This window comes from Hylobates moloch, unplaced genomic scaffold, assembly GCF_009828535.3.
Source record: "Hylobates moloch isolate HMO894 unplaced genomic scaffold, HMol_V3 SCAFFOLD_8, whole genome shotgun sequence".
In the NCBI taxonomy this organism is placed as follows: Eukaryota; Metazoa; Chordata; class Mammalia; order Primates; family Hylobatidae; genus Hylobates; species Hylobates moloch.
In genome coordinates, this window is record NW_026652283.1 from 21324061 (window position 1) to 21349400 (window position 25340).

Consider the following 25340-nt stretch of genomic DNA (forward strand, 5'->3'; position numbering starts at 1 on the left):
TTCTCCTGCATTGCAATATGTCAATAAACTCAACTTTGTTTACCCGCAAGTGTGTTTCTGGTGGTCTGAGGGTAGAGTGGTAGCCAACCGGAATGGAGATGACCTTAGGCCTATTCTACCCAGAAAGAAGAATCCAAAAAGATAGACCATAGATAGTACATATCTGACTATTCCTAGCATTCATTCTTTTTTATTTTCTGGATTCCAAGAAGACATATAATTTTCCTATAAGATTTCCCTTATTAATTCACTGATGGGAATTAAGCCTAGAGAGATGTTCCCTTTATTGCCTCCTTAACATGTGAGTGAAAATCCTTCTAAGTGATAAAATGGCAAGATTAAGCTCAATCAATGTTCTAGAACTTAGGCTACTAATGCTTTCAGCTTTGTGTAAGGGGGCCCTTTCCAAAGCTTTTCTCCCTTTACTGACCCTTCCCCAAAGGCTCCTATTCCCTAGCTTTCATCCCTCCTTGACATCTCCCAATAAGTGTGCCGTACTGAGGGATACTTGTGTTTAGAAGGTAATTACCACCAAAACTCTGTATTAAACACCAAAAGAAGAAAAAGGTAAAGGAAGGTTGGGATGTGGGTAGAGGTGAGGGCTGAGAGGTGATAATGAGGTCAACAGCCTCATGCTGAACTTCATACATATAGCTAGTCATCTCTGTGCTTTACCACAAGGAAATTTAATTTGAACCTTATCCTATTGAGACTCTAAATCATCTTGCTAATACCATGAATGTATCTGTTCCAATCAACTAATAGGAAGGTGCTGTACTTGTTTTAGGTAACGTTCATTTTTACTAGATTTGTTTGGTTTCAATGTCTCTATTATGTTTCTCACTTAGTATCTCTAAAGGTAGAATTTTGGGCCAGGAATGGTGGCTCATGACTGTGATCTCAACACTTTGGGAGGGTGAGGCGGAGGGATCACTCAGGGCCAGGAGTTCAAGACTAGCCTGGGCAACATGAGAAGACCCCATCTCTACTTCTAAAAAGGTAGAATTTTGGACTGTGGGGGAGATTTGGAAAATATCAAAAAGTATAAAGCTGCCTTATCACCCCATAGTTAGGGCAGACCCAGATTATTGACTACGTGAAGATATGGAGAAGGAATAGTGAAGAGAGGCAGCTGTGACAACGCTCACCTCTGCTCTTATCCCCCAGTCTTGGCTTTCCTCAATTTCTCTTCAAGCATTTATGCATGTTTACTCCAAGGGACCTCAAATGTTTCCCACTTACTCCACCCAAGAAAGTGCTGGCAAGAGATGTGGCCAAAGATATGATTAGTCCATGGTGCAAAGCGATGGAGGTATCCATGTGTTCAGGAAATAAATAAAAACCTTTTGTTTTTGTTTGGTGTAATCTCTTGACCTTTCTCATTTCTCCACTCTTAGGCTCCTCTTTTTGGATTCTCCTTTCTAGGTAGAATAGGCCTAATGTCATCTCTACTCAGGTTGGCTATCACTGTACCTTAGCAAACCAGTCACCAAGAGATTAAGGGTAAACGCTGGTATAAGACCAATGATAATGTCTCCTTGTCTAGACCAGGGTTTGGATTCTGACCCATGAGCCAAATGTGGCCTAATATTTGTTTTTGTAACTAAAATTTTATTAGAAAACAGTCATTGCCCTTCACTCACATATTGTTTATGACTGATTTTGTGCTACGGTAGTAGAGTTGATTGTGATATAAATTGTACAGTCTGCAAAACCGTCAATGTTTACTATCCGGCCATGCTATGGTCTAAATGTTTGTTTCCCCCCAACATTCCTATGTGAAAATCTTAATCCTCAAGGTGATGATATCAGGAGGTGTGGCCTTTGTGAGGTGATTAGGTCTTGTGGGCTGAGACCTCATGAATGGCATTAGTGCCCTGATAAAAGGGACCCCAGAGAGACCCCTCACCCCTTCTGCCATGTGAAGACATAGCCAGTGGGGAAGGGGGGCACTGTCTATGAGTAAGTGGGCTCTCACCAGACTCCAAATCTGTCAGCTCCTTGACCTTGGACTTCCCAGTCTCCAGAACTGTGAGAAATAAACACAATGTTTGTTTTTTCTAAGTAATCCAGTTTGTGGTATTTTTTTTCTAGCAGCATCAACAGATTAAGACAGGTCCTTTACAAAATAAGTTTTCTGACACCAAGTCTAAAACATTGTTTCATGAAGTAAGATACACTAATTCCAAGACACAGTAAAGATTATTACACAAAAATGAGTTCTATGGTTAAGTCTGGGAAATACTGTGGTCAAAAAATTCAAACACATCTCTTAATAGTAAATCTTTGGTGCCTTGAATATATATAATCAATATATACTTATTTGTGTGAATTGATACAGACATCTACATAACTATATACATATATGTAATAACCAATAGTAATTATTTAATAATTTAAATAAAATAAACGTATAAAGTATGATTTATGATTCTCTGAGAGATGGTAACAGTATTCAAAATTTTCCAAAGGCTCTTGCCCATATGATCCTTTTTGATGTGGATTATTCTATAAGACTAGTGATCCATAGACTATTCTTTGGCAAATGTTAATCTAGATTGCTTAGACTTCTTATTATCCAAGAAAAAGTATTCCTCTCTGCTTACATCAGTTCACCAGGATCAAGCTTTCCATGCACTTGTTTAGGACCTAATCCCTAGCTAGTAATTAATAAGTAATGTATTTTCCTGATTTCCTCTATGTTTGCTTTTTTTTTTTTTTTTTCTCGGATGTAGTAGGTGTGGCTGTGGATGCTCTAGTGTTGAATACGGGTCTCCTGCACTGTTCCCAGGTTCTCTTTTACAGCAGAAAAGATCCTGGGTCTGGCCTTAGCTTAAACATGAATTTCTCTAGGGAGGTTCTTCCCGACACCCTCCCCTCCACAGCTCAGACTAGGCTAGTGACTATTCCATAATATTATATTATAGCACTTTTCATACTTTAGCTAGTGACTTTTCTTGTTTTCTTTTCTTTTGAGACGGTGCCCCCTGTTCACCAGGCGTTGCATCAGGACACTCGGTCCAGACCCCCTCCGGTTCACCCTTTTTCTGTCAGTGTGGTCTCGATCTCCTGACCTCGTGATCCGCCCGCCTCGGCCTCCCAAAGTGCTGGGATTACAAGCGTGAGCCACCGCGACCGGCCCTTTTCTTGTTTTCTTCACTCATCTGTGAACTCTATGATGGCTGAAACCCTAGTTTTTGCAATGTACATTGTGTACTTATTAAATGGCTGTTGAGTGGTTGTTGATTATACCTCTGCAGACCAGTTGGCCCCAGAGATCCTCCTGCAATTTTTTTTTTTTTTTGAAACAGAGTCTCGCTCTTGTCAGGCAGGCTGGAGTGCAATGGCGCAATCTCAGCTCGCTGCAACCTTCGCCTCCCAGGTTCAAGGGATTCTTTTGCCTCAGCCTCCCGAGTAGCTAGGATTATAAGCACCCACCACTATGCCCAGCTAATTTTTGTATGCAATTTGCTTTTCTCCTGTATGTTTCAGTGCCCAGGCCTAGGCTAATGCTTTTTTTTTTTTCTTTTAAATCTTATCTTACAGCCTCTTCCGGAGGTTCTGGGTCCTGCTTTAGAACCTCAGGAAGGTAATAAGGGTAATAAGGCTATTGCTGTTTTTGCTGTGTATGGACTTCTTTCCTCCCTCCCGGTGGCTACAACTTAAATAGATAGATGGTCTTACATGAGAAATGGTTGCACTTGAAACTTCCAAATATCAATGGTCTTTTGGATTCCATGTCTCTGTGCTGGGACCTTGCTACCATCTGTTGCAACCCTTGTGCTGACAGTTTCCTAAATCAAGACGGAATTTGCCACTCTTTCTGGACATTTGCCTTGCTTGACTGCTGGAGCCCCTGCTGTTGGCTGGGTTCGTGTCTTGGCCCTGGTAGGTTGGTGTTGTACAAAGTCCTGGCTTTCTCACTCTCCTATTTTACTCAAGAAACCACTGTTTGTCCATCTGTAGTTTACCCCTAAAAGGATTCAGACTTCCTAAATTTCTTGCTGCTGCCTTAATAGAATTTTCTTTACTGCTCACTCCTCAAGGTCATGACTCTCAGGATCAGCTACTATATTTACTATTATTATTCATGTAATTCTTATGAATTCAGTAAAAGCAAGTTTTAAAAAAATTCTGCTTTATCATTAGGAAATTGAATCACAAAGATACAGTCTTGGGTTAGAAACACAGAGAGACTGTAATTTAGGAAACAAATGAACAGGGGGCCTGAAAGGGTTTAGATTAGAGGCTGGGAGGGATTAGATTAACTTTTATTTTCCATGCAATATCTGTAAAACAAACAAGTGAAGTGTAGAATTAGAGAAAAATTGGAGTAATTCAATTAAACTGTGTGTTATTGAAAAAAAATAAGAGGGCTACTATTGTGAATGACTTTATTGTTAGATATTCTGCTAAATGTTTAGTATTTATCTTCATTTTTCCTCTGTAAACTCAACCAATATCATGATGGAGTCCAACTTAAAAGATACTATCTTCTTTATAACTTGTCATAGAAATTTTTTTTGAGGTTTTTTTTTCTTTTGTAGGAAGTGTAATTCAGTCAAATAAGAATGTAGACTTAGAATATATATTAGAAGTCCATGGTACTTTATCTGAACTCAAAGAGCTTATTCTTAATTCTTACCAGGAGTTGAGACTACATAATAAAACAAACAAAAAAATTTATAAAACTGTAAAAGGCTAGATCAAGGTCAAGAGCCCTATATTAAGTCCTACTGCTGCCCCCAGTCTCAGTCACTATTATGGTGCCAGAACTATTTAGAAGACCAAGAAAGAACTACATGTTTTAATTAAATAACACATGGCAGAAAGCACAAGATACCAGCTTGGGTTTATCAGGCAGAACAGGAGCTATCCTTGTGCTAAACAGACAGGCACCAAGGAAAAGAGAGAACCCGAGAGACAAGTCTAAAAAAGCTTGGGAGCTATTTAATACAAGATCCTAGGACAAAATCTAACGCTCCCCGTCGACGCGAGGGGAGCCACATTTAAGGAAGGCAGCCTGGTGTAGAATAACGATGGAGTAAAGTAAATGACACGGAACTATGACAAATTCAAAACCCAACTGGAAAATCAGGAAAGAGAATGAAGTGTCGTGTCTAATGACACCCTGACAATTACCCTCGAGCAGTGGGGCATGTCCTGTCGCATTTACCTATCCTGGTGCTCGTGAGCTTTGGTGTCTGGGTTTTCTGTTTGAACAAAGAGGCTTTGTGGCCCATTTTCCATCTCTGTGTCTCTGTCAGGCATGGGGCTTAGCAGGGGTGGCTTCTGCTGCTTGTTAAAAGGAGTTCAGGAGAACACTCAGTGTCGGGCCTGGAGGTCAGCCGTATTCAGATCTTTCTAAATGAAGACAGGATTTAAAAAAAAAAAATGGAGACGGCTAATGCTAAAAGCCATTTATGAAATTCTACAAGTAAAAAAACCCGGAAAAAGAAACTGACTTCTAGACCTAGACGAGGTGTCAAAATTTAAGATTATTTTATCCTCCTGTATACAAAATCGCAGAGAAAAACAAAGCAGCAGGAGGTCCAAGCATATCAATCAAAGAGGAGACAGCACATTCTAGACTGGGAATATAATTAAGTAGAAGATATAAAAATAGGATTTCCCAACCTGGCAAGTGGAAATATAAACCAACTGGCAGAGGAAGGGTGGAGAGGATAATCCTACCCTTTTGGAATAACTATAGAAAAATATGAGGAAACAGAAAATGGAAATCGGTGAAGGAGTGAAGAAAGGGGAGGCGGATGAAGAAACCTATTAAGTGTGCGGAAGTGATGAGTTTGCCAAGACCTGATTTTAGCCTCTAGCTAACAAATTTAGGGGTGAAGATATTGACTTTTTTGTGTGTGTGTGAAAGATTCATAAATGATCATCTTCAGAGTTTACTGATATAAATTTAGCCTCTAATCAAATTAGCCCCTTTGCTCGACAGAGAATGAAATAGAATCATATCTTGAAAAAAAATATTTTTTTTTCCTTCACCATAACCATTAGTATGAAACGTTAGTCACTTTTAATGTAAACTGCGGGAATCAGCAACACGTACTCTGCCTGCTTTCACCGAGACCTGTGTTCCACACTGCGGTTCGTTCTATTAATGGTATTGAATCCACTCTACTCCCTACTCCCTTATATTAATTGCATTAAAAAATAAGGAAGTACAGATATATGCATTGTGCTCCGTAAAAGAGGCTGCGATGAAATGAAAAAGCTGTTTAATAAAATATAATAAAAGTCTTTCACATTCATTTCTCCCACGTAATAAGTGGAATTATAGTAGGAGGAGGAGACCTCTCAGAGCTGGGCAAGCCCTAAGAATCCTTCCCTTATTCTCGACTTAAAAGCTATCAATTTAGAGCTGTCCTATGTATTGCCCTGTGAATTGAACAAGCCTTTTCAGTCTTTAATTAAGGGTGAAAAACTCTTTGAACATCACAGCATTCATCTGTTCATGTGTGGAAAGCCTGGTGTAACAAAAGAATTTAATCAAACTACAAGCCTAATAAAGACTACATTGCCTGAACTAAATGATGTTATTGCAGTAGCGGCTCATAGTTTTACATTTAAAAAAGCGGGTCAGAGTGTTCATTCATCTTGATTAGCAATGCCAACCTAATTACTTCTGGAGGAAACAGTAATTAGCTGGAGTCTCACCTCATTAATCATGACATTCTTGTAGCAGACTATTTTTATCTGATAAATGGCTTGGATTGGAACAAGGTGTATATCTGAATTCTAGTTAATTGTACACAGCTTGCTGCATAACATTTCACATTTTTATCGTTTAACTACTTCCTTTCTGTGAACCTCTTGAGCTTTTTTGGTTACTTGGATTCTTATAGTGAAAAAAATCTGACTTAATAAGAAGATCAGTTGTTCTTGTTAGTTAACATATCAGAAATGGAGTCTCGATGAATCGGAGGAAAGGAAGAAAGATCTCCACGTGTAGATCAAGTCATTCAAATTACTGTGGGACAGATACAAAGTTTCTGCAGTGAATTCAAAATGAATGATAGCATTGTATAACTTGGCACAGTTACATCCATGCGATCAATAACAATCATGGACAACAAGCGGTATTATGTTTTAGGCAGGGTATCTTAATAAATTCAGTCAGATTCTCAGTGTTCCTAAACCAGTGCCCAAGTATGGACCATGTTTAAAAAGACACAGTAATTGGATTCTACAGTCTGTACTCAGCTCTGGCTAGGGCCACTCTTTTCTCGAGTCACATGGCTCTGACCATTTCTTATTTGTTCCTCTCAGTTTTGTATTTTCTAGCATTAAAACACCTAGTTAATTTGTATATCATATGTGTTGCTTTCCTCTGGTTCCTCTCCAGTGTATGAGTCTTCTGGTGGAGCCCAAGATGACCACCATTGAGTACAGAGAGAATTCTTGAATTACTCCTTGTAGAAATGTAGAATACTCGCCTGCTGCTAACAGTGATATCAGGGTAGGTCAGCAGGGATTGCATGGTGGCCTTAGTTACCTGGGCCCAAAGTCAGCTCTTCAGTCTTGAAATGCCTGTATAAGAAGAGAAGATCCATTTCTTAGGAGCTGACTCACATTAACCAACTTTAGGAATACTGATGTCTAAAATAATGCCAGTTTTTCAAATTTCAATGAAAAATGACCTCAGATGTATGGATCAATATGGATTTTCTCTGTTGTCGAGTTAGACAGAAAGCAAAATAATACTCAGCCAATTTAATTAGATGCAATATGAAATTATGCTTACAAGGACCAGAATGTTTATCATGTGCTTCATCAACATAGCATTATGTCTCTGTAGGGATATCTACATAGGAAGCCAGCTCATAATCTGAAGGTTGCTTATTGATTGAATAAATAGAAAGAGAAGAGTTAGATGAATTGCATGTTTAATGGAATCAGCCTGACATAATAAGATGTATCCATCTTTCCATTAGAGTTGGCCTTACCTACAAGGCTAGCATGTTCAAAATCCCTTAGCCTTATCTCCTCTCTCCTGGACCACACTGGGATAAACTGCCAGCCTTTGCCTCAATAATTCCTCTATTAATATTTTCCACACTTCCATCTTGGATGAGCACTCCTTTTGCTTAATTTGTTCTTTGTTTGGATGAGTTAAAACAATTAATATATTTATATTTGGTCTTGCTGTCCCAGGAACCTTGCTGCCTCCTTCAGGTGACTTTGCATATCTGTGCATGATGTCTTCACTGGGTGGTTTTATTTTTCCTTTTTCCAAGTTTTCTGGGGACCTCAGTGAAGCTAAGAACAGAAGTCTCTCTACTTATAAAAGAAAGTTGTTCCGAAGTCCATTTGCACATAAATCAGAATGACACAATACCACATGAAAAGTATAACATAGGCTTTAGGACTAGCTTTACAATGAACAGAAAGTCCATAGCAATATTCTTGAGAGGGGCTTAAACTTGCGTTTTTCTCAGCACATTCTCACAAAATATGTTTGAAGATTTGAAACAAGGCATGCAATTCTCCTTATTGGTAGGCAGTCTATCAGACACTTTTTTCTCAAAATAGATAGTTTTGTCTCCACTGCAAATCTATTGAGACGGTTAAAGCTCCCTCTCTGACTCTCTGTAAGCATTTTGGGGGACCTCCTTAGTGCTTCTGGTGAAATTGCTACCACATTTCCACTCCATAGGAAATTGGACTGATTCAAAGGAGGCCTTGACCAACAGATTCATTCATGGTTTGTAACCAAGGTCTAATCTGCAGCATGCTTACCACACTTAACATTTAAATTCTCAAATAACCAATCTCGATGAATTGGGTTGCCTGACGCTAAGCTTTGATGCTCCTCTTCTGGCCATGTCTTCAAACTTTCCTGCCTGTTTTCTGTATCCAAACCTGTTATCATCTGCTGCTAATGTCTGTTAATCAAATAGATCTGGCATTTTTCAAATGTCACATGATTTGCTCTTTTACCTAAATAATTTTTCTTATGGCCCAATGGTTCTTCTCACCTGCTAATGTAACACTTCATCATCTTTTCACTACTTTAACTTTTAAAAATAATTTTCTGTGTTCCCTTCCATCATAATCATATACTTCTTAGAACTGTACTTTAAAGTTGCTGCTTTTTGACTGGAAATGATAGGGCTAATAATAGCTGTATGACTATAAAATACCTCAATACCAGACACAGACACAACAAACAGGTGCTCTCTGAGACAAAAATGACTGTGTGTGTGGCCACCTACGTCATCTCTTGGTAACATAGTGGATTTCTTTTCTTATTTGAAGTGGAATGTTGTTTTTTTCTTTTCTCTGAAAATTCATAAATGTACAGGTTAAAAGTTGTGGATTTTATATTCCGTAAAAACTGGTTGATGACAAATTTTTGTTATTGTTTTGAATTTGTTTAATATTATAAGCAGTAAAAATAGTTACAAATTCTTTTTGATGTTTACCAGGGTCCAGGTGCTGTTCTAAGTGCTTTACATCGATTAATTCATTTAATTTCCACATCAACTCTACGAGGGTTTTTAATTCCCATTTTACAGATAAGAAAATTAAGTAAATTACTCAAAGTCACCCAGAGAGTAACAGTAGAGCTGAGATTTGAACCCTAATGTGTTGGCTCCGGAGACCACACTTAATCACAGTGTTATGTCACTTCTCCTGTAATTGGCCCTTTGTCACAATATCTGAAAACACAGAAAACTCCAAAAAAAGAAAATAATGTTGACTGACAGTCCCACTATTCAGATAAACTATATCATTCATCTTTATATTTTGAAACATACATCTTCAGATTTTTTTAGAACAAATTTCCTTTGTGTTTCACTCAGAAAATATTGGCAGTATTGTTACATGTGTGTAAATATATTGGCTGCATCATTTTTAGAGATTATATTGCATTTTGATATTTTTAGCTTTCATATTTTACTGAAACAATTTGCTTGTCATTATAAGCAATGACACAATGCATGATCTTATAGAGAATTCTTTGTTCACAGTTACTTTCTTTTTTTCTTTAGGAGAATTTCCAGTAGTGGAATTACTGGATTGAAGAAGAAAATGGTTATTTTTAAGGCTTCTTATAGCTATTGCCAAATTCCTTTCCAGAAATGCTATATCAGTTTATACTCCTACCATCAGCATAGGAGATGCTGCTTTTCTGTACCCTGCAAATCTCGGGGTTCTAGCATTCTTTATCTTTTTCTTTTTTAATATGTGCCCCATTTTGAATTTGTGCTTTTTATATTTTTTGCCTAGGGCTGTGACCCTTCGGTTGTATTTACTGTGGTTACTTTACCTTTCTATTTCTCAGATTTCCCACTGTAGAAATGAGGATAATAATAGTAGCTACATTAGGGTCATTGTGGGAGTAAAACTTACCACCATATCTACTTCATAGAAAAGTGCCTGCTGCAGAGTGCTTGCTATCATTATTATTATTATTTATTACTTTTGCTATTATGGTTTTTCTTATTTTTATGTGTTATATAATTTAGCTTTTCTTGGCTATTTTGAATTTTAATGCAATTCTCCATGGTGTAGTCATCCCCTCAAGTTCAATCCACTTATTGTCTTTTATAGTTGGCTGATCCATGATTTTTAAAATAAATTCATATGTGAATTTATGTTTGTACCCAAATAGGGAACCCTTTTTTTTTCCATTTTAAGTCTAATGTTGAAATAAAATCTCTGCTGTTTAATTTAAAATTGTAACATTAGAGATAATCTTCTGCAAGGTCCAAGATCCATTATCAGGTAATGGACTTTTTCTCAAGCATCTGCTACCCTTTTTTTCTCACTGTTGGGAAGATTCAGTACCTCTCCTAACCCATACATCCCCAGAGGCTCAGTTTTGTTTCACTTACTGGGCTAGTTCTGGTGTTGGCAATAGACATGGCAGGTCAACAGCCTCAAACTCAAACTCTTTGATAGGGTTTAAGATCTGGTACCCTGACATAGGGCTGTGGCACCATCTTGCTTTTAGAGTGGCCTGGCTGCCCTCAGGCCAGAGACTAGGGCCAAGAGACTAAGATTTTAGGCCCTATTTTTCCCTTGAGTTTTGTTCTAGTGTACAGATTCTGGACTTGGTTTTGACTTCTTCATTCTCTCCAACAACTCTGGGCCATCAAGTGAGGACCACCATGCCTTTGTCTGTAGCCCGAACTGTAAATCTTAAGATTAAAAAAAAAAAAAAGCTAAAAGCCGTATAGTCCACTTCTGTCTGTTACACGAAAAGGCCATATATGCAAAGTGGCTCACAAACACAGAAGGAACCAGGAAACCAAAGGATGAGGCAGATAAATCCGGTTTGGTGGTATAGGATGATATAGGGGAACTTATAGACAGAAGCATATTCTTGGGTGACTGTAAGACAGGTATGTGTGTATATATATATATATATATTTTGGGATGGAGTGTCGCTTTCTCTCCCAGTCTGGAGTGCAGTGGCGTGATCTCGGCTCACTGCAAACTTGACCTCCCAGGTTCACGCCATTCTCCTGCCTCAGCCTCCCAAGTAGCTGGGACTACAGGTGCCTGCCACCAAGCCCGGCTAATTTTTTGTATTTTTAGTAGAGACGGGGTTTCACCGTGTTAGCCAGGATGGTCTCGATCTCCTGACCTCATGATCCACCCGCCTCAGCCTTCCAAAGTGCTGGGATTACAGGCGTGAGCCACCGCGCCTGGCCAAGACAGTTATATTTTTACACTGTAACCTCCCTCATCCCCGACTGAGAGCTTCTGTCTTGGGGAATAAGTATATGTGCTCTGGAAGGAAGATGGAGGTGGCTGTAGCCTATGATGTATGTAACATCAAGTACTGTTTTGGAGAATAGGCAAAACTTATAGCGAATAGGTGTTTCTACATAAAGAGTAACACATCAACTAGACATCTTGGAGACATTCCCGGACTTGGGGTCACATGGTGGATTAGCATTTAAAATAAAGTCACTCTCGTCTCTACACTGTGTCTTATGAGTCCCCTCTACTATATTTCCATTAAGCATTTATCACATTTCTGTTGGGACACACCAGCAACAGGCAATTCACAAATGTCAGTGGCAGCCCAGCTTCAAACAGCTCTGTGAGCATCAATTCAGGCAAAGCCATACTTCCTGGAGCCTTCACTCAACCCAGCTCTGTTCTGTAGAAGTTTATTGCTCCTTCCACAGGACAATTCTCCAAATATCTGAAGACCACTATTGTGCCTTCTCAGTCCACCCTCTGTAGATTAAGCAGTCTTAGTTTCTGCCTCATTTCTTAAGGCTTCGTGACACAATTTCATGCCCCTTCGCCCTACTGGTGACCATCCTATCCAGCTTGCTTGTGTGTCTTTGAAGAATGGCCCTTAAGGCAGAACACAATTAGCAGAGCAGATATAGCCTATTGCTTCCACTCTCCCGTATTCTATAATTCGATTAATGTCTAAGAGCATATTAGGACTTTTTTGTAGCTACATTGTACTGTCGATTTATAATGAGATTTTTCCCCAGATCTCAATTTTTTGCACATACAGGTCACTGCTACTAACTTTTCTTCTCCCTCAACCTACCCTCATTTTGCATTTGTACCTCCCCTCAGCCATATGTAGAATTTTACATGTATTATTCAACTTAGAAACATCTTATGGTTGCATCCAATTGAAATCATTTTGGATTTTGATTCTATAAGGTGACATATTGATGACCTCTTTCCATTTTATAGTATCCATAGTTTTGAAAATGGACCCCCATTTTTCAGACAAGTCAATGATGCTGATGTTAAGGGCAGCATTAAGGACAGAACTTTGTGTCACCCCACTGCAGCCCTCTCTTCAAGTCACAACTCTGTTCATGGGTATGGTGGATCTAATAATCCATACACTTTCTACTGTTGAGTTTATTCAGCACGTATTTCTTACTCCAATAAAGCATTTTCCAAATTTTATTTCAAGATGATATTAATAGATTTACCTAAGCAGAAATGGGTGCTATATTAGAAAAAGTTTGGGAGATGGTGCACACTATATTCTCTTCTTGGAGAGCTACAATGCATGTTATCATATACGGTATATTACTCTTCAAAATACTGAAAAAAATTATATTTTGTTTAACTCATATTTTCCAAATGTATTTGTGTACACTCCCTACATACCTATGAATATCCTATGGAAGTCTGTTCTTTGCAGATACCATTTTGGGAACTACTCCCTGCAAGGGTAAAATAAGAGAGCCTGTCAAATGCCTAACTGAAATTCAGACACATATGTCTTCAGCATTTTCCTTGTCTCCCGCTCTAGTAATTTTATCAAAAGAGAAAATGAGTTAGGTCTGGCTTGAATTGTTCATCCCACATCCATGCTGGCTCCATATTGATCTCATTTGATTTTCTCAATTCCTGCCTTGCCCACAATCAACACAGAATTTAAAAGAGTTTAATTAATGAAACCCACACTCTCCTACTTCTCATCATTTAAGTATATTAACTCAACCTTAGCTTGTCTCCACCTTCTAATGCCTTGCCTTCTCTCCAGTTTTCCTCAATGCAAATTCTCATGGGTTCAGCCACTTCATTTTGTGATTTCTTTCAGAAGCCTGAGATGGAATTCACCTGGTCAGAAGCACTTTGCTTGTTTAATACAGTTGGCTGCCATTTTTGAGCATGATTCTGCCCCATCTTGGTCTTTAATTCTACCTTTGAGGTTCATTCTTGCCTTTCGGGGCTTTCTGGCATTTCTCTTTACAGAAGATACACAAAAAACAGGAACTGATATCCTAGACTTTATCATTTCTTTACTTTCAGCAGCTTCAAGCCATGTACCCCTTCTTTTTATTGCCTTCATCTGCTTCAAAATGAAAAAAAAAAGCCCTTTTTGTTGATTGTTAGCATTTTTGAAAGCTTTTTCTTATTCTTGTTTTTAGCCTACTAGACTGTTTTTTTTTTTTTTTTTCCCATTTCCATGACACTTGTCTGCAGCTCACCTACATTTGATTGCCATGTCTTTTTCTTTCTTTTCCTCAGCAGGATTGTTTGACATTGTGTTGTCAGAATTGTATTTCTGTGAGTTTTTCTTCCATCTTGAGCCATCTCCCTTCTCAGAGTTTCTGTCTAAGGAATCCTACCCAACTAATCTTTAAAAATCTATTTTCTTAGAGCTCGCGTCTTCCCATCGCTGGCTGTAACATATTCTAAGATGAAAACAATTGCTTTCTTTCACAGGTCCTTCCTTCTCCTCCCAGGTTTACTTCTTAAACATAATTATATTCAGACTTTCCTTGTCTCTTTCATTACTTCTTCCTTCAGAGAGATCAAATGATTGGTGGCACAAGTCAAGAATCTATTTTACCGAGAGAAAATGGCATCGTATTTATGTTGGTAGAAGAAACTCCTCAGCAATTGTCCAGCAAGCATTTACCCTTGGCAGACAGGCTTATAGTTTATCTTACCATACAGTGCTGGAAAGGTGTAAGTCGTGGAAAGGAAATGCAATTAAAGGAGGCACATAAATAAATAAAATTAATTAAAACTGGTTTGTTGTGATAATTAGCTTTGTTTACAAAAGGGTATGTGGATATTAACAGGCCTTAGAATGCTTTAGGGCAATATCTTTTTTTTTTTTTTTTTTTTTAACTGTAGCTCTTGAGGCCTTCTGTAAATATATTTAATGAATGAGTTTTACTAATTGATTTTTTAAAAAACGTTATACTGTCCTGGAAAACACAAGAATGAGTTTAATTACAAAATACATTAATTCTTTTAGTTCTCCTTATTGATCAAGCATTGAACAATAGTGGTTAATGACTTAGCCAATGAGAGGTGTGGAGAATGTCTGATGTTACCAAGAACAAATAAAAGGGCTCAGCCAAGAAATCATAGGCCATACGACCCTTCCTCCAGAGACGTGGAATTTTGGCAATGGGGAGGGTTACTGAGAAAGTGTTATGGTTTAATAAAATTCTAACTCCTAGATAAACAAGATAGACTAATGTTTTCCAAAATTTTGCCAATAAAAAATAGACTTTATTTTTTCTCTCATAGATTTCTTATTTTGAAACATTGTCTTAGAAACTGTCGTTAAAAGTTTCCCATTATTTTTAGTTATAGATATGTATATATGTATATATATATAGAGAGAGAGAGAGTGAGAGAGAGAGAAAGAGAGAGAAAGAAAAAGTGCCATTCAAAACTGCTGACCAGCGTGAGAGAATTCATGATGGCTGACTCAGTTGATATATTTCTAATCAGAAACAATTAACTTTGATATTTTAGTTAACCTTTCAGCTTTATTATGAGTAAATTGATCATAAAGCTATTTATATTTATGAATTATTTAGAATGAGTTCATGGGTGCTTGAGGACCCTAAACTGGCAGAATTATATTTTCACTGTTCACTGGGCACTCAGCTTTGTCTTGTGATACAGAGTATGTGCATCATCAGCGACTTTCAACAGTTTTAGTCAACACACGATAATGTAAGGGGAATTTGGAAAACCAAAAATAGGTAATGAAGGAGCCTTAATTTTGCAAACAGTCCCTCATGGTGAAAGTATCAAAGAGGAGAAAAACATAGAAAATCCACGTAGTAAGAGGCAGAGGAAAGGGAAGCGGAAGGGAGGCAAGGGGCTGAGGAAGCCAGAGAGTCACCAGTGAGGCACTGAGTGACAGACTTGGTTCATTCATCTTCTAGGACAGGCTCAGTATGACTGGGGATCTTCCAGGAGGAATCGAGTTAGGTCCTTAATTGTGTATTTGTAAGTATATGGGAGAGGAAAGCCTATGTATCTGAAAAACGAAACTATTTTATCCCAGGCTATCATTATTAACCAGATTTTTAAAGTAGTTGTTTTATTGGTGTGTAATTACCCAAGTTGTAGTTAATAACTTAATTTCTAGAAGTAATTGAGCTAGGAATAATGCAAGTATAGCTACCATTTATAAAGTACCCTTACGTGTGAGGCACATCACAAACATTTTTCTAGTCCTCACAGCCACAGGGTAAAGCAGTTTTTATGTACACTTAAACACTAGGAAATGAAACTTTGGAACCTTCAGCAACTTGCCCTAACATCACATAGCAAAACAGTTTAGAGTTTAAATTCAATCTCAGCTCTGTTTGCTTTAAGGCCCATCTTCTTTTCCTTCAATATTCTGTCTCTCTTTGTAACAGATAGCTGTGTAGCTCTGGCTCTTGGTAAGCCTTTTGTTTAAACTTAGGTGTGGTTTCTTCAATATAACATTTTAAATCCCCAAGGATGTTTTTGAGGTCTTTGGATTTTGAAGTACCTAGAACTAGCTATTATCTCTAGCACTTTAAGAAAAATGCCATTGCATTTTTAAATTTCGATCTCAGAATTAAAATGTTCTTGGGTACACTTTAGAAAGGAATCTCAAAGGAATTTGACTTGAAAAGAAAAAGACAAGCAAGTAGTAAAAATAGATTTTTATTTTTTTAAAGCCTACAGAAGAGCATCGCAGTGTTAAGGGATTCCTGAGACAGAGTTCTGGAGGTTATCGGGGAGAAGTAGGCCAGCCTTTTTAAAATCATGTCTGAGTTTTCTACTAGACTGTGAGTTTTTGGGGGAGAGAGGCATGTCTTTTAAAAAAATCTCTGAATACCCAGGGCTTCACACAGGCATGCAAACAGGTTTAATGAATGCGTCAAGCATTTACTAGATGTTTCTGATGTGATCAGTTCAAAAGTCAGTTGTCTTAAAGAATGAGGGTATAAAACTTTAAGATTCCTCTTTGCAGGAAATGAACATATTTTAGCTGCGAGAGTCAGTAGTCATGTCAATTATGGGCAAAACCCCCAATTTATCTAGACTGACAGAAGATAGCAGATTCAGCATTTGTAATTTATGGGAGTAATACCTAATGCAACTCATCCATCACAAGCACTCTGATGACAGAATTTTCCTCTCTCTTCCATATACATAGACACACCCCAGTTTCTGGTAACACATCATGGGTTGGATTGGCCCTTTTCTTCTACAAAGCTACTCTACTCAGCAAAATGACACAAAACTGTAAGGAATAGCTCCTGGCCATGTGTCAACCAAAATCATACCGGTAGCATAAAGCACATTCCTAAACACGAATGCCATGCATTTTAAATAAGTTTTCTCATGCTTTGTTTTGTTTGATTTTTATTTTAACTGATCCATTATTTGATGAACATGATTCAGGCAGTAAGAAGTTAGGCAGAACTAGAACCATGGACATGAAAGGGCCAGAGGAACAGGTGAGGGGAGAGAGCAGCACCTGCCTGAAGAATACACTTGAGAAATTGGCTGCATGCACAGGCCTTGTTCTTAAACAGTGTGGGGCTAAGATCTGCCAGAGGTAGCAGCTTACTTGCTTGGGGGCTGATGCTCACAATAGCATGTTTATATGAAGTCTGCTGTGGCCAAATACTGAATTGAAGAATCAAGAGGAAATGACAATTTTTTTCCTTTACTAGACCCTGAGGCTAACGACAATACAGTAAAGGCATGATATACAACATTTAACTTGTGTTTCCGTCCCCATTTTAGAAAAATGTATTTCTCCTCCTCACACCTAAAGACCTGCAGCAGGGGGGGTAATTGCCTATCCTAAAATGCTTTTGTGAAGTAGAAAATCCAACACATTGTTTTAGAGGAATATGATTTCTCACACAAGTCATTAAAATATTTCAGAGTCCTCTCTCTTCTTCTGGTAGCTGACATCCTAGGCTAGTGTTTCTCAAACTTTGGTTGGTATCAGAATCACCTGAGGAACTTGGTAAACAATACAAAGTCCCGAATCCTCTCCTACTTCCAGGGCCAGCTTCTTTGTCTTTTGGAGACGGCCTTTCTGTATTTTATTAGACCTCCAATTGATCCCGATAGTCATCCAAATTTGAGAGCCAACGATCTAGGCAACCGTGTGGGATTCCCTTCCTTCTCTTCACTTTTTTTTGTGTGTTTGAACATTCCTGATTTCTGCACAATTTTATTTTCTGTTTCCTGGTCCTAGTTTCTTTATTTTGTCTTTACATATTGACTCCAAATTCTGCTGACTCTTTTTAATCTGACCCCACCCTGACTCCCTTGGCATCTCCCATGTGCTTTCTGCTTTCGTGCCCCTTGGACTCTAGCTTCTTCCTGACTGCCTTGCTCACCTGTTTCCTAAGACTCAAAGGACCTTGCACCTACTCCTTGTAAGGAGGGTGAGGTGAGGGAAGCATTCAGATATTTAGCACATTAATTTTATGCACTTGTATTCTGTATTGACCCAAAACGAATTCATGACTTTCTTTTGTTTTAAAACTATATCAAACATGATATTTAATGAAATAGGAGAGTTCCCTGACCCCCCCTCAGGACATGTGACGGGGGTGTGGCTTGTCTGTTTGGCTGCTGTGCTCAAACCCCTCATGGGAGAGGAAGCATGCAGACAGGCAGGTGCAGGAGCTGGGATGAGTGCTTTTGGGCTCTGGCCCCACAGTAGCGTCTAGTGGTGGGTGTCTGTGACTCCTGAAGCCCCAGTGAGCATGTTACAGTGCTCCTTTAGCTCTGCTGTCTGCAGACGGCTTAAGTGATAACCAGCTCAGTGTCTTCTTGGTACCTGGATTCCTGTCCATTGTCCAGGAAGAAACAGATCACACAGACAAATTGAAGGATAGTAAATACAGGGATTTTATTGCTGGATTGAGGTGGCTGTCAAAGGGATGGATGGGGAACTGGAAAGGGGATGGAGTGGGAAGATGATCTACCCCTAGAGTTTGGCCATCCCATGGCCGATCTCCTCTCTGACCGTCCCCGGCCAAACTCCTCTCGACATCCAGACACTCCTTCTCTTCTCTCCCTCTCTGCTGTGCCACTCCTCTGCACCTCTGCTCTTCTGCTCATGGAGCCTGGGGTTTGGGGTTTATATGGGTACAGGATAGGGGGGCATGGCAGGCCAAATGCAACATTTGGGTGCAAAAATAGGAATGCCTGTTCCCATATAGGGCTGTGGGTTTCCAGGCTTGAGGGTGGGGACTTTGCCAGGCAACTGCCCTTTTCTACCCATTATTTCCCTGCCTCCTGACTGTATCATTAATATAATACCTTAAAAGGCAATTCTCCCTCTAATTTCAATAGAAATTCATTTATGAGTAAATCATTTACAAAATACTCAGTAGATTCATTATTAATTAATATAATGTGTCATAACTGGGTAAATTTCAAAAAAGGCAGGGGGGCAAATACCTATAAAGGGGAGAGAGAAGCATATTTCTCCAAAGTGACTGCTCATGGCTCCTTTTTGTTGACTTTTTGAAAACAGTGATACAGCCTTATATTCAGTCAATGAGTATTTATTAATTGCCTGTATAATGCATAATAGATCATTGAGAATTTGAAGTTAAAAGAAAATGTTAGGCAGATGTAGGGCTAACTTCCAAGTAACTAGGAGAACCTGTTGAAACCATGCTGAAAAAAGTGCCATCTAGGATTTATGTTTAGGAACCAAAATACTGTCGTACAATGTTTGAAATATTCTTTTATCTGTAATAAATAATTATTCATCACAATGTAAAGTTTTAGATTTTCTTCTTTTACTGAGCTATCATATGCCCAGGAAGGTCCTTTCACTGTGGTGTATTCAGAATACATTTCAGTGTCTATCCAGAATACATCTTTTGGCACATCCTCTGAGAAAATATCACTGGACGGAAAAACGGAAGGAGCAAGAATGAAGTTATTGTGAGCTAAGTCAGGAGACACGAGGAGCTGGGCTTTTCCTTTGTAAAAAATTGGAAATCTTCACTTTGTCCTCATCTTTGTGCTTACAGGTTTAGCAGAGCCGTAGAAGACAGGAAAAAGAAATCACCCTTCTTAGAAGATTTTGATTCAAAAAGATTTCCTATGTCCACTGCTATGTCCCATATTCAAGGGATGTTTTGTTTTGTTTTATTTTATTTTATTTTTGAGATGGAATCTCACTCTGTTGCCCAGGCTGGAGTGCAGTGGCACTATCTCAGCTCACTGCAACCTCCGCCTCCCAGAGTCAAGTGGTTCTCCTGCCTCAGCCTCCCGAGTAGCTGGAATTACAGGCATGTGCCACCACACCGAGCTAATTTTTGTATTTTTAGTAGAGATGGCATTTCACCATGTTGGCCAGGGTAGTCTAGAACTCCTGACCTCAAGTGATCTGCCTGCCTTGGTCTCCTAAAGTGCTGGGATTACAGGCGTGAGCCACTGCACCTAGTCTCAAGGGACATTTTAAATTTATATTTCTACAGAAGAGAAGATCAATTGTTGTAGTAAATAGTTGTTTAATCTTTTTGGCTACCTACAATCTCAACTTCCTTTCCAACATCTGGAAATTTCCCACATTATGAGGCAGAAACTCCTTCCTATTACACAGCTGGATATGCCAGATAGTCTCATTTCCAATGGTCCTTGCAGGAAGAGTAATGAGCACATGACCTAAAATTTCCACCACGCACACACACTTCTGCCCAGATTTGTGTGGGAAGCTGACAAAGAGGAGAAGAAACTGTCCAGATTCTATTCTGAGAGAAGTGATGATAGGGAGGGCAATTGCATCCTGTTCCTAAAGGTGGGCAGCGGCAGCAGGAGAGCATTAATGTGTGTCCTGGTTCAGTGCTTGGTATCAGCAATGTCTGGCAGTGGTGCCATCGGCAGGTTGTTGGGAGTAGCATTTAGGGTGGGTGAGAAGTAGACAGATGGCAGCCCAGGTCTAAGGGAGATGGATGCTCTGCCATGGGTCAGGGTGGCAGCCTGTAGTTTGGACTTTTGAGGCATATATGGGAATTCCCAGTGGCAGCGGTGGTTTTAGGAATTTGGATTCTGTTTTGGACTGATAGGCTCCCAGGCTTGCTTGTCCAGTTTTCTTATCTGTGAATGCCCAATATCCTTTTAAAAAAATCTCCTTTCCACTTAAATAAGTCAAGGTTAGTGCCTGATGCTTACAAATAGGAGGCTTGACCAACACAGTTACTTTTCTTTACAGGTTTTCCTTCAGAAAACATAGCTTCCCAACTTCAAAATATTTAAGACAAGTTTTAGGGGTAAACTTCTACTTTTTAGACCAAAATGATCTTTCCAAAAGGCAACTGTTTCCATTTGTATTGTAATGTTGGCACAAAACCTATTTCCAGTTTTAATTAACACACACATGAAATGGAGCAAAAGTGAGAACAGATGAACCGCATAGTTGAACAGGTCCTTCTCTGCCTGCTTGCTCCATGAGAGACTCAAAGTGAAGAGAAGATTTTGTCTGGGAAGCTAGGCTTTCTGGTTGGAGATTGCATTTTTAGGATTTTACAAGTTCCGTTCTTGAGCCATCCAGTAGCTGAGGGCATGGGAGGAAATTGTCTTCTGTAAGTCCTCGTACAAGTGACACCCTAGAAAGTGGTGGCCATGAACCTCCTCATGGCACACACATGCATTCTCTGGTGCTGTGTCTTACACCACGGCATGATCTGAAAGATGTGCCACAAAAGAGCTATACGGGAGGCCTGAACATCCAGGTGAGTAGTCCTTTGAGTACGTGGTTTCATTTAAGGGTGAAAATTAGAGTGTTTTGAGAAGCAGACAGACAGCTCATCCTTTAGGCAAGCCTCCTACAGTATTATAATTGAAAAATAGGTTGTGATAAAGAGTTTAAGATTAACTTTCTGGAAAATACCTGAGAGTTGAATGCTCTTTTCTGCAAATTAATGAATAATTACTCTACGGATGTATGCTTGACATCTGGGCAAAGAAAGGAGCCTATGTCACTTGCCTGAAGACATGGCTGCACCATCTCAGGAAAGAGAAGCCAAGTGGGATGTGGGGGTCAACAGCAGGCTGTGACTTCCAGACCACAGCTTTATTCCCTGGAGGGTGAGTTGCTAAGACAACATGTTCTATGGCTATCATAACATTGGTGATGTGCCTGTAATTATTTGTGTAATAATAAAGGAGAGGAATGGAGTGGTAAACAATTGAGACTATAAACTAGTTTAGAATAGATCTGTGAGGCCGGGTGCGGTGGCTCATGCCTGTAATCCCAGCACTTTGGGAGGCCGAGGCAGGTGGATCACCTGAGGCTGGGAGTTCGAGATCAGCCTGGCCAACGCAGTGAAAGCCCTTCTTTACTTAAAATACAAAATTAGCCGGGTGTGGTGGTACATGCCTGTAATCCCAGCTACTCGGGAGGCTGACACAGGAGAATCACTTGATCCTAGGGGGGTGGAGGCTGCAGTGAGCCAAGATCACACCACTGCACTCCAGCCTGGGTGAGACAGTGAGACTCTGTCTCAAAAAAAAAAAAAAATATATCTATATATATATATATAGATATATATATATATAGATATAGATATATATGTGTGAGAACACAATTATATTTAACTCAAATATAATATAATATATTTAGTTTGAAATATATTTGTAAGAATGAAAATGGAAACCTCAAAAAATTTGCCTCCTCTCTTTTTTATGTGGACATGCATGTGTCTCAGAAATTGAAATGTAGTCATCACAGCTCACATTTGTTGAGTTTCTACAGTGCTCAAAGGCAATGGGCTAGGTGCTTTTTCTATGTTATTGCACTTAGTTCTCAGAAAAACTCCAGGAGGAAGGTACTGTTGTTTTCACATATAATTCTGTAGAGTTAGTGTGAAGACCTTGCCCAGGAATGTCACCCAGCATCCCCAGTAAACCACAAAATCAAATGGAAAACACAAAGAAGGCACAAAAATTGAAGATAAAATTTTCTTCCAATTACTTACTAATTAGTGAGCTCACAGGTTTATTTGTTATCATTAACACTGTAGATAATCAGCTCACGGTTATTTGAAGATTTATTTCTACTGAATGTTTCTGTAGGAAATTTCATGATGACTGAAGAGGAAAAAAAGCAAATATTTCAGAGAGTATTACCTTGATTGTGTTTAGCTGTGCAGAAACAAAAATTATAACCAGATATACCTATTCAATAATTTTTTTTTTCTAAACCACATTCGCTCTGGGCTGGGAGTATTTACACGGGCACCATCTTTTATGCTCTTTAACATGTCTAGGTATCATGTCAACATGGTAATAATCCTAATTTTTAAGTTAGTGGTGATCAAACTTTCATATGCACAAAAATCAACCAAGGTGCTTGTTAAAAAGGTATATTTATAGGTTCCGCCCCAAAGTTTGTGATTCATCACTTCTGTTTCTGATGCAGGTTGTTCTGAGCCCAGTTTCTGAAAAACTCTTCCCGGGTGAGAAATAATTGTGGCAAAGACTGGGGCAGTATCTCAGGGAATAGGTCAGGTATTGGTAGGATATTCATAAGGCATCATGTTTCTTTGAAGCCTTTTCCTTGACTATTTCCTATTTCCTCCCCAATCTCTAGTTCCACCATCTCAACCCAAGTGTCCAATGGACTCTTCTCCCTCACCATCAAATCTGTTTATGATACCAAGAAGCGATGTCTTGCTGGTTGACTGTCCAGACAGCCTCTCAGTGAAGGCTAAAAATTATGTGCAAGTATTTCACCCACATCTGGGCCTTCCAATCAGAAATCTCTGAATGAGTAAACTCATTCTGAATTAGTAAATTATTCTTCTCCTGCTTTAGGCCTTTTTAGGAACTGTGTGTTCACTCTGTGAGCAGGGACCTGTACTGGGGACCATAAAACCCTGAGTTTGAATCAGGACTTCATCACAAATTGCACAATTTTGAGCAAGTAGTAATTCATGTTTATACACAATCAGTTTTGTCAACTATGAATGGAAATAATCTCTATTTTGCTTGGTTATTCAGATAACTCAATATTACTTCTTCATTCAACAAATATTTATTGTGCACCTACCATGAGTCAGGTTCTAGTAGGGATATAGTTTTAAATCATATAAAGTCCTTGCCCTTGTGGAGCTTATATTATAGAGGGAAAGACAGACAATAGTAAATGGTTAATATAATAGTGTGTCAGAATTAAGTACCGTGAAGACAAATGAAGCAGAGTTGTTGGATAGAGAGGTGTTGCCGTGGGTGATGGGGTGAGCTATTTTAGGTTGGAAGGCATTTGTGAGATAATGTGTCTAAAAGCAAAAGTAAATACTTGTGTAAATGTTCAGGTAATTTTGATTAAATTTGAACTCACCCAAGTTTTCCCTGTTTCTTGTCCATGTTTTCCCCTTCTGTGGAGGTTAAGCATATTTATTATCTTTCAATTATTTGGTTTCCTGTCAAATGTGACATTCCTGTTTGTGTGTAATTAGCATTTATAGAACTTTTTAGTAACATAAACTATACATGAGATATATCTTGTCTACAGCCAAAAAGAACATATACATTAATTTATTTAATTCATTAATATTCATTAATTACCTATGACATATCAGATATTTTACAGAAATTGCAGACCTGGAGGTAAACAAGACAAATATGGTACAAATTGTCTTTGAGCTTACATTCTAGCAGGGGTGACAGGCATTTAACCACCAGGAGAGATGGATATTAAATGCCAATTGCACAGTTTAAGTTCTATAAAAATTAAAAGTGATCTATAAATAACAGAAATATCTGACCTAGTTGGGGTGGTGGTGACAAAAAAATATTTCTTTGAAGAAGCAAAATTTGAGGAATGCTTCAAAAGCAGAATGTGAATTAAATAGGCCCAAGTGAAGAGTGGGTTGGCAAGGGGCGAGGTTTCAGAGAGGTTAGCACATGTCTGCCTGAGCGGGAAGGAACATGACACTTCTAAATGACCTGAGAAAACTTAAAAAAAAAAAGAAAAAAATTGCCTGCATGTTGATGGGAATGGACTGGAAGAGGCAAGTGTGAAATGGAAGAACTGGGAGTTTGGACTAGGGTTTAGAAATATTGTTTATGAGATGAAATGAACAAGTCTTATGATTGATTACATATGTCAGGTGGAGGTGTGGACCACCTTGCATGTGTCTGGCTCTCCATGTACACTTGGGGAAAGGGACTGTTCATCACAACATTGCTGATCTTGTCTTGTTGCCCTTAGGCAGTAGGAATAATACTTCCTATGGCTTTGTTCTATTTAGCATAGTGTCACTAAAAGAGCAGTGGATGGGAAGTCAAGGAAATCCATGTTATAATACCGATTCTCACTAACTAGTCTAACAAGTTTCTTAACTACTTGGTATGGATTTGGTGTTATCCTTTGCAAGATATTGGATCATAAAGTATCTAAAATTCTAGGTCTAATGAGGTTAAGTAAATTAAAATTTAAGCAGTGATTTTAAAAAAACACATATTAAGTCATAGTAAATGTTAGTCAGGCTAAAACTCTAGGCATTATTCTTGAATCCTTCCAATTGCATAGTTAGTTCTACCTACAAAACATATCTTGATTTTATCCATTTCTCTTTATTGCTGCTACT